Source organism: Elaeis guineensis, chromosome 6, assembly GCF_000442705.2.
Source record: "Elaeis guineensis isolate ETL-2024a chromosome 6, EG11, whole genome shotgun sequence".
NCBI lineage: Eukaryota > Viridiplantae > Streptophyta > Magnoliopsida > Arecales > Arecaceae > Elaeis > Elaeis guineensis.
The window spans coordinates 11,395,276-11,401,275 of NC_025998.2; the positions used below are offsets into that span (position 1 = coordinate 11,395,276).

General features: G+C 38.8%; 1 pseudogene; it reads right to left on the minus strand.

The window, feature by feature from the left end:
* Positions 1-4,532: 4,532 nt before the first annotated feature.
* Positions 4,533-5,193, minus strand: LOC105047277 (protein DMP6-like; annotated as a pseudogene).
* Positions 5,194-6,000: the final 807 nt, after the last annotated feature.

Genomic DNA, 6,000 nt, shown 5'->3' on the forward strand with positions numbered 1-6,000 from the left:
TTGAAGAGAGATGCGCGAATTCCCTTCGTTTGAGGTTTTATTTTATTGTTGGGTTTTGGGTTTGTTCTCTTTCTGCCTTTCTACTATAGTTTCCCATGGTTCCCTATTCTTTCAACCTTTGAATTCTTTTGTTGGGATGCGCCGCAACCTGTGTACGGAGGATTAATCCAGGCCCCTCGTTCCTCGGTGTACAGGTATGGATCCGAAGTGGTGGGCCCGCGTCTGCCATGGGCCCAAAAGAACAAAAGATGGAATCGTGGACCGGACGGTTTACGTGGCCAGTACGGTTTTCACCCCGCGAACATTGTCGACGTTTGGGAAGGGATAACGACCAGGTCAACGGCGGGTTGGCTCTGATTGACTTGGCGGCTAACCAACGATATTCATCTGACCAAATCTGAAGCAAAATAATAAAGAGGGAAGTCATTTAACCCATTTATTTCATTCTTTTTAGCCAAATACTCATTTGGATACTTGAATTTAAATTGCTTTTCAGAAGGACAAAATAAATAATTCTAAAAAATGGTATACAATTTTTTATCTACTAAATTCATTTATCCTACTTAACTCGAAAATAAATTATTTCATTGTGTAAAGTGATATAATTTATTCTAGGGGAAGGATGAACTGGAGTGATTTGACACATTTATTGTGGATTAAATCATTCCACTTCTAAGCACAGCCTTAATGTTTCAATCTTAATGCGACACAAATAAATTTTGGATAGAAATTTCTCTAACCCAACGAAAATTCAATTTAAGCTGAATTTGGACCTAATCAATTAGTTTTGGGTTAAACTGGGTTGGATTTCTTTCAAGAGGGATAAGGGGTCAAGTAAATCAGGCTATATATGAGCTTCAAGATTGAAACATGTGAGTTATTTTTATTTTCTCGATATGAGAATGGATGATACTTCAGAGTGTGTTTGTGCAATGTTATTTGAAAGAGCTAAACGTTTTGAAGTCATGTTGCATAATTTCAAAGAGGTTGCATATTGCTTCCATTGCATTGAATGGAGTTAAAGGCAAATTCTAACCCAACCCAACTAGGAAACTATTTCATAAATATTATAAAAAATGTGGGAAGTGAATTTTCATTACAAATTCCTTAGCAGTGTGCTAGTCATAGAAGAGCTTCAATTTCATTACACCATGTAGTCGCAATAATCTTGTGATCTAAGTGTAATGAAATTTCACTAAAAATCTTTCTATATTCGTTGATTGCACTAAAATCAAGATTTTGTTCTTTCTGCACCACAATCACATTATCATTTACTGATCACAAAATAGGTTAGAGAGGCACGGAACCGAATATAATCACCAATAGCTCACTGGTGGATGCACTTTGGGTTGTATCTTTCATGCAAAAGGATGATTCCTCTTCTTTTGCACTGTCAACCATTGAATTGCATAATAATTACTTTGAAGCTGTGTCGGCAGATGGAAGAAGAAGATTCGATTGGTTTCAAATCTATACTTCTAAAGCAAGTAGTTTGCTTGACCGGATGGTTCGGGAGGCACTGGTAGTCTCGGATAGGATGGGGCTCCAGGGGAGGAAGCCAGGTGCCAGATTTTATGGATTCTGGCCAGTATCAGAATGTTGCAAACTACTTGGATGAAATGGTGCACAGTGGGATTTCACCAAATCATGTGACATGGAAAACTCCATGCAAGAATTTATAGTATGGTGGTTGCGGGACTGTGCGCGAGTCAAACTGGTTTTTTGGGTATATTAAAGCACGAGAACTCGGAGAATTTATGCTGAGCCACAGAAATTTTTTTTCTGGTGTGGTTTTTCTGCAAGAAGGGTGATGTGCACAAAGCTACACGAATAGTTTGTGAGATGCTGATTTGAGGGGTGTAGCTAGCTAATCAGGACACATGGAGAACCTTAAGTTCCTGGTTGGATATTGGGAGTGGAGAAGGTCTGGGAAGCAGCTGGATTGATATGGGCTCAGCTGGTGGTAGATCATGAGTACCTCGGGTCTTCTTCAGGAGCAATATGAGCTACGTTGTGCCCATCGTGCAGGCTGTGATGCCATCACGTTGGTTCCTTCCCCAAGTCCCTATGAGGCAAGATTCCCATTTCCTTATCCAAGTCCATGGATCTTCACTCTCCAGCTGATCCAGAATTCCTCCACGGACTCTGGCAATGTACGTAGAGACCAAGAGATTTACTAAGCTTCGCTGCCAGACCATTAAAGCAACAATGGACAATTTAGGAAAAAGTGGTCGCTTTTTTCGTCAGTTTGACCACAATTTGAACAATATGGGGTTGCAGACCACCTTCTTTTCCTTAAGTTTTCAGCAGTCAATATATATCCTATTGTTGAAGGTTAACCAGTCAAAGACCTTGATTTTCTCTGGGATCAGAAGTTTCCAGTTGATTTTGAGAATTGGCAGGTGATTCCTCCGTGACTTAAGAATTGAAATGTCATGACTTTCTACAAAAGTGGCATGGTAACATGGTTTTACATACAACATCTAAGTTTGATGAAATCAAAACAAAATATCTATCCAAAGTCATATTAATCATGGGAAAATATTAGGATTCTTAGCTCTCAAGATTGTTGAGTATTAGTGAAGATGCATTGTTACATGCTACATCCCTTAGCACCGCTACATGTCTTTATTGACTTCTTGGATTTTATTACTTTGATCTAGGAAATTTTTCCTTACATACCCATCTAAATGCTAAGGAATGATCTCTAGACTACTTAGAAGGCGTGGATGTATGGTAACTTGGATTGGATATGTTTCAAGCGCATCAAGATCCTTTAAAGGATTCATATATGAGTAATGACGAATTTTAAGGAAACTTAAAGAATTCACAGAACTTCTCCTTTAAGATCAAGCATGAGGATAATGGGCAGCAATTGTAAATGAGTCTGAGCATAGCTTTACTGTTAGGAAAAATGCCAGTATTAAAAATTTTAAGTTTTATTAAATAAGGTCAAATTTGCGGCTACTCCAAGGAAGATTCCGGCAAAGAAGTCCAAAGGCAATCCGTTTTTTCAGAAAATCAAAAAAAATCATTTTCATCACTCATAATATGATGATATATATTTCTCTAGTGATGAAGGTTGTCAAGGTAGTTTGTGGATTTTAGGCTTAAGGGACCCTTATTTAGCTTCTCGGTGCTTTAGGCTGTTTGTGCTGGTTTAAACAAAGGAAAGTTGAAAGAGAAAATGAGCAACCACTTGGTTTTTTAATTCAGAGAAAAAATAAAGAGAGCAAGAAACAGGAAAGGAAAGAGCTAAAAGGGCAAAAGAGGAAAACAAATAAGAAGAGGATGAAAAGAACAAATTTGAAAGTAAGGAAAGGCAATAGCCATGCAAGTTCAATTCCAAAAATATAGAGAAAAGAGGAAGAACAAGAGTAGTAGTATTTTTCAAGAAGAGAAAAAAGAGAGGAGAAAGAGACAACAGGAAAATATTGTCATCTTGATCGACAAGCTCTTTGATGATTTCACCGAAGGCATGTCATTGTTCCTAGAATTTTTTTCCCCTCTGAATTGGTTATGCATGCATTCAATCACGTACAACTAATTTTGAGATTCTTTAACACATTTAGTTCTTTATCTATAGATTCATGGTTCTCCATATATCAAATGTGGTCCAATGACCATAGGTAACTTCATAGTGCTATTGCCTCTAGATCAAGATCCTTCGTAATTGTAGAACCCATCATCATCACCCACATTGATTTTTGAAGCAATGCCTGCTGGCGAAAAACTTGTAGAGATTCCACTCTTCGCCGTAATCTGCAATTTTATATGTATTTCTAATGGAATTCTGTTATCTTAGTCGATACCTGCCTTAGGTGCATTTGTTAAAGACTTAATGCAGAAAAGAATCTAATGAATAGTTACATAATTTGGCTGCAAAAGGAAGATGAAGACCACGACCTGAAATCTTGGACTGCCAAATATTTCTTTCTCAGGCCGATTATCATCAAACAGAAAAGTTAACAAAGGTGTTACATTTTTGTAACTTCCTGGAATGCTTTTTGCCATGCTTTAATGAGAATATTTTAAAAAATGCTGATCCTTTTCAAAACTACATGAGCAGTTTGCCGCATTTTCCCCACATTCTGTGAATTTGCAATATCCTTACAATTCAAAAGTAAAAGAAAAATATACAGGCTACGCAATTATGTTAATGACATTCCTGTCGTCTTTTCTTAATTTATTGCACGGGATAGCTGTTTTGCTGCAACTTAATTTCATAATATCTATTAATCTCATACGAATTGTCAAAAGAAAGAATAAGCTGAATACCAGTCGCAGAGTAAATAATGGAGGTTTTGTTACCAAGAATATATATTATGTCCAACAAGTAGAATTTCAGGATGCTTCTTCAAGCTCAAATCCGCAGCTCCTTTTCTCATATTAAGCCGTCTTTAAACAGTAAATGAATAAAACGTTGTTTTCTATGCAAAATTATACATCTTACACTCCATAAACCTTTCATCATGGATGACTACACTTGCAACTCAAGAACAAGGGAAAACAGAGAGTTGGAGCAATTGGCATCAACGGGAAGAGAGTGGAAAGCCGATTCCATGGCGGTGGAGGGGAAAGCAACGAAAAACATGCTGCTAATAACTCCGATACCGATCGGCAGTGAAGTGAGAACCCGCTTCATCTCCTCAGATGGGGTTGGATACAAGCATGACACCACATTCTGGTCAAGCAAAGCAACCGCCACAAAAACCAGTATCGACATGAGCGCATGGACGAAATCTATGAACTTAATCCTGTAGTTAATTGCAACCTCTGGAGGAAGGGGTGCAGTTCCGTCGATGACCCACAAACCCCGGAACGTTGCCAGCCCATGCCGAACCTTGCCGGACTCATCCCGGAAGCTATCCGTGAAGCTCTGGATGAAGCAGGACAGTCCACAGAGAGCCACCAGGCCTGCGGTCATGTACCAGTTCATGGCATTGCAGTGGCCTTGGTTGGTGAAGATGGGAGACAGGAGCTGGAAGGCAAGAACAGTGCCGGTGGGTAGGAGGTTTGCAAGATGGGCGGTTTTCTTGAAGGTTTTTCTGATTGCTTTCCGTTTAGGAGTCTTGCGATCATTGTTGGATAATTCTGGGATCAAGAGAGGTTGCTGCTGCTGCTGCTGACGGTGAGCTTCTTCATCACCCTTGTTTGGTTCCATTGTCATGAATCTTTTCTGAACTCTTCACCAAATTGGAAGCAGGTTGGGTGTGTATAATAGGCAGGGAAGGGAAAGGAGAGGAGGAAGCAGGATGGTGGAAGGGGGAATGGGTTTGTGATATGGCTTGGAAGGAAGAGGAAGCGAAACTGAAGTGGGTGGGAAGCAAACGTTTTACATGAATCGTGGAGGGGTTTTGGTTACTTGTTTGAGGTGGCTGTGAAGTTTCCATAACAACTGCTTATTTTGAGTAAAGGCCTTTGTGACTTGTGTTATGTGTAACAGAAATCAAGAGAGAAGAATGCCGGAGAAGATGGGGGCTCTACTCGTTCAGTTTGACGCTGTTACCAGAATATCCGCTTGGTGCCATTTTCGACCATTTTTCAAGATAACATATTTTTACGTTAATGGCTTTATAAGATTGCAGGCGAAGGCATTGGCGATAACTTATAGGTGGGCTCGGCTAACCTCTTTTGGAAGGCCTTAAGGTGGACTGTTGATGCTAGGTCCAGGATGGTACATTATTTTTATGGTGCACGTAAATATTAATTAATTGTGTCATTCTTTGATCATCATTTATTCAGTTAGTTGTGTTTCAATTAATGTGTATTAATTGGCTTGTAACTCGCGAAAGTTAATACGGTACATGTCAGATCAGTTTAATAAGTCATTCAAGCCAGTGATTCAAGTAATGGGGCTCATAGGGCTGTCTGAAGGCTGTTATATGCATGGATATCTGTCAGGGCATTATTTTTTTAATTTTTTTTATATTATAATTATAATAAAAATAAAAAATAAAATAAAAATAATCAAATATATGGATCAGATAAAAAAAATTC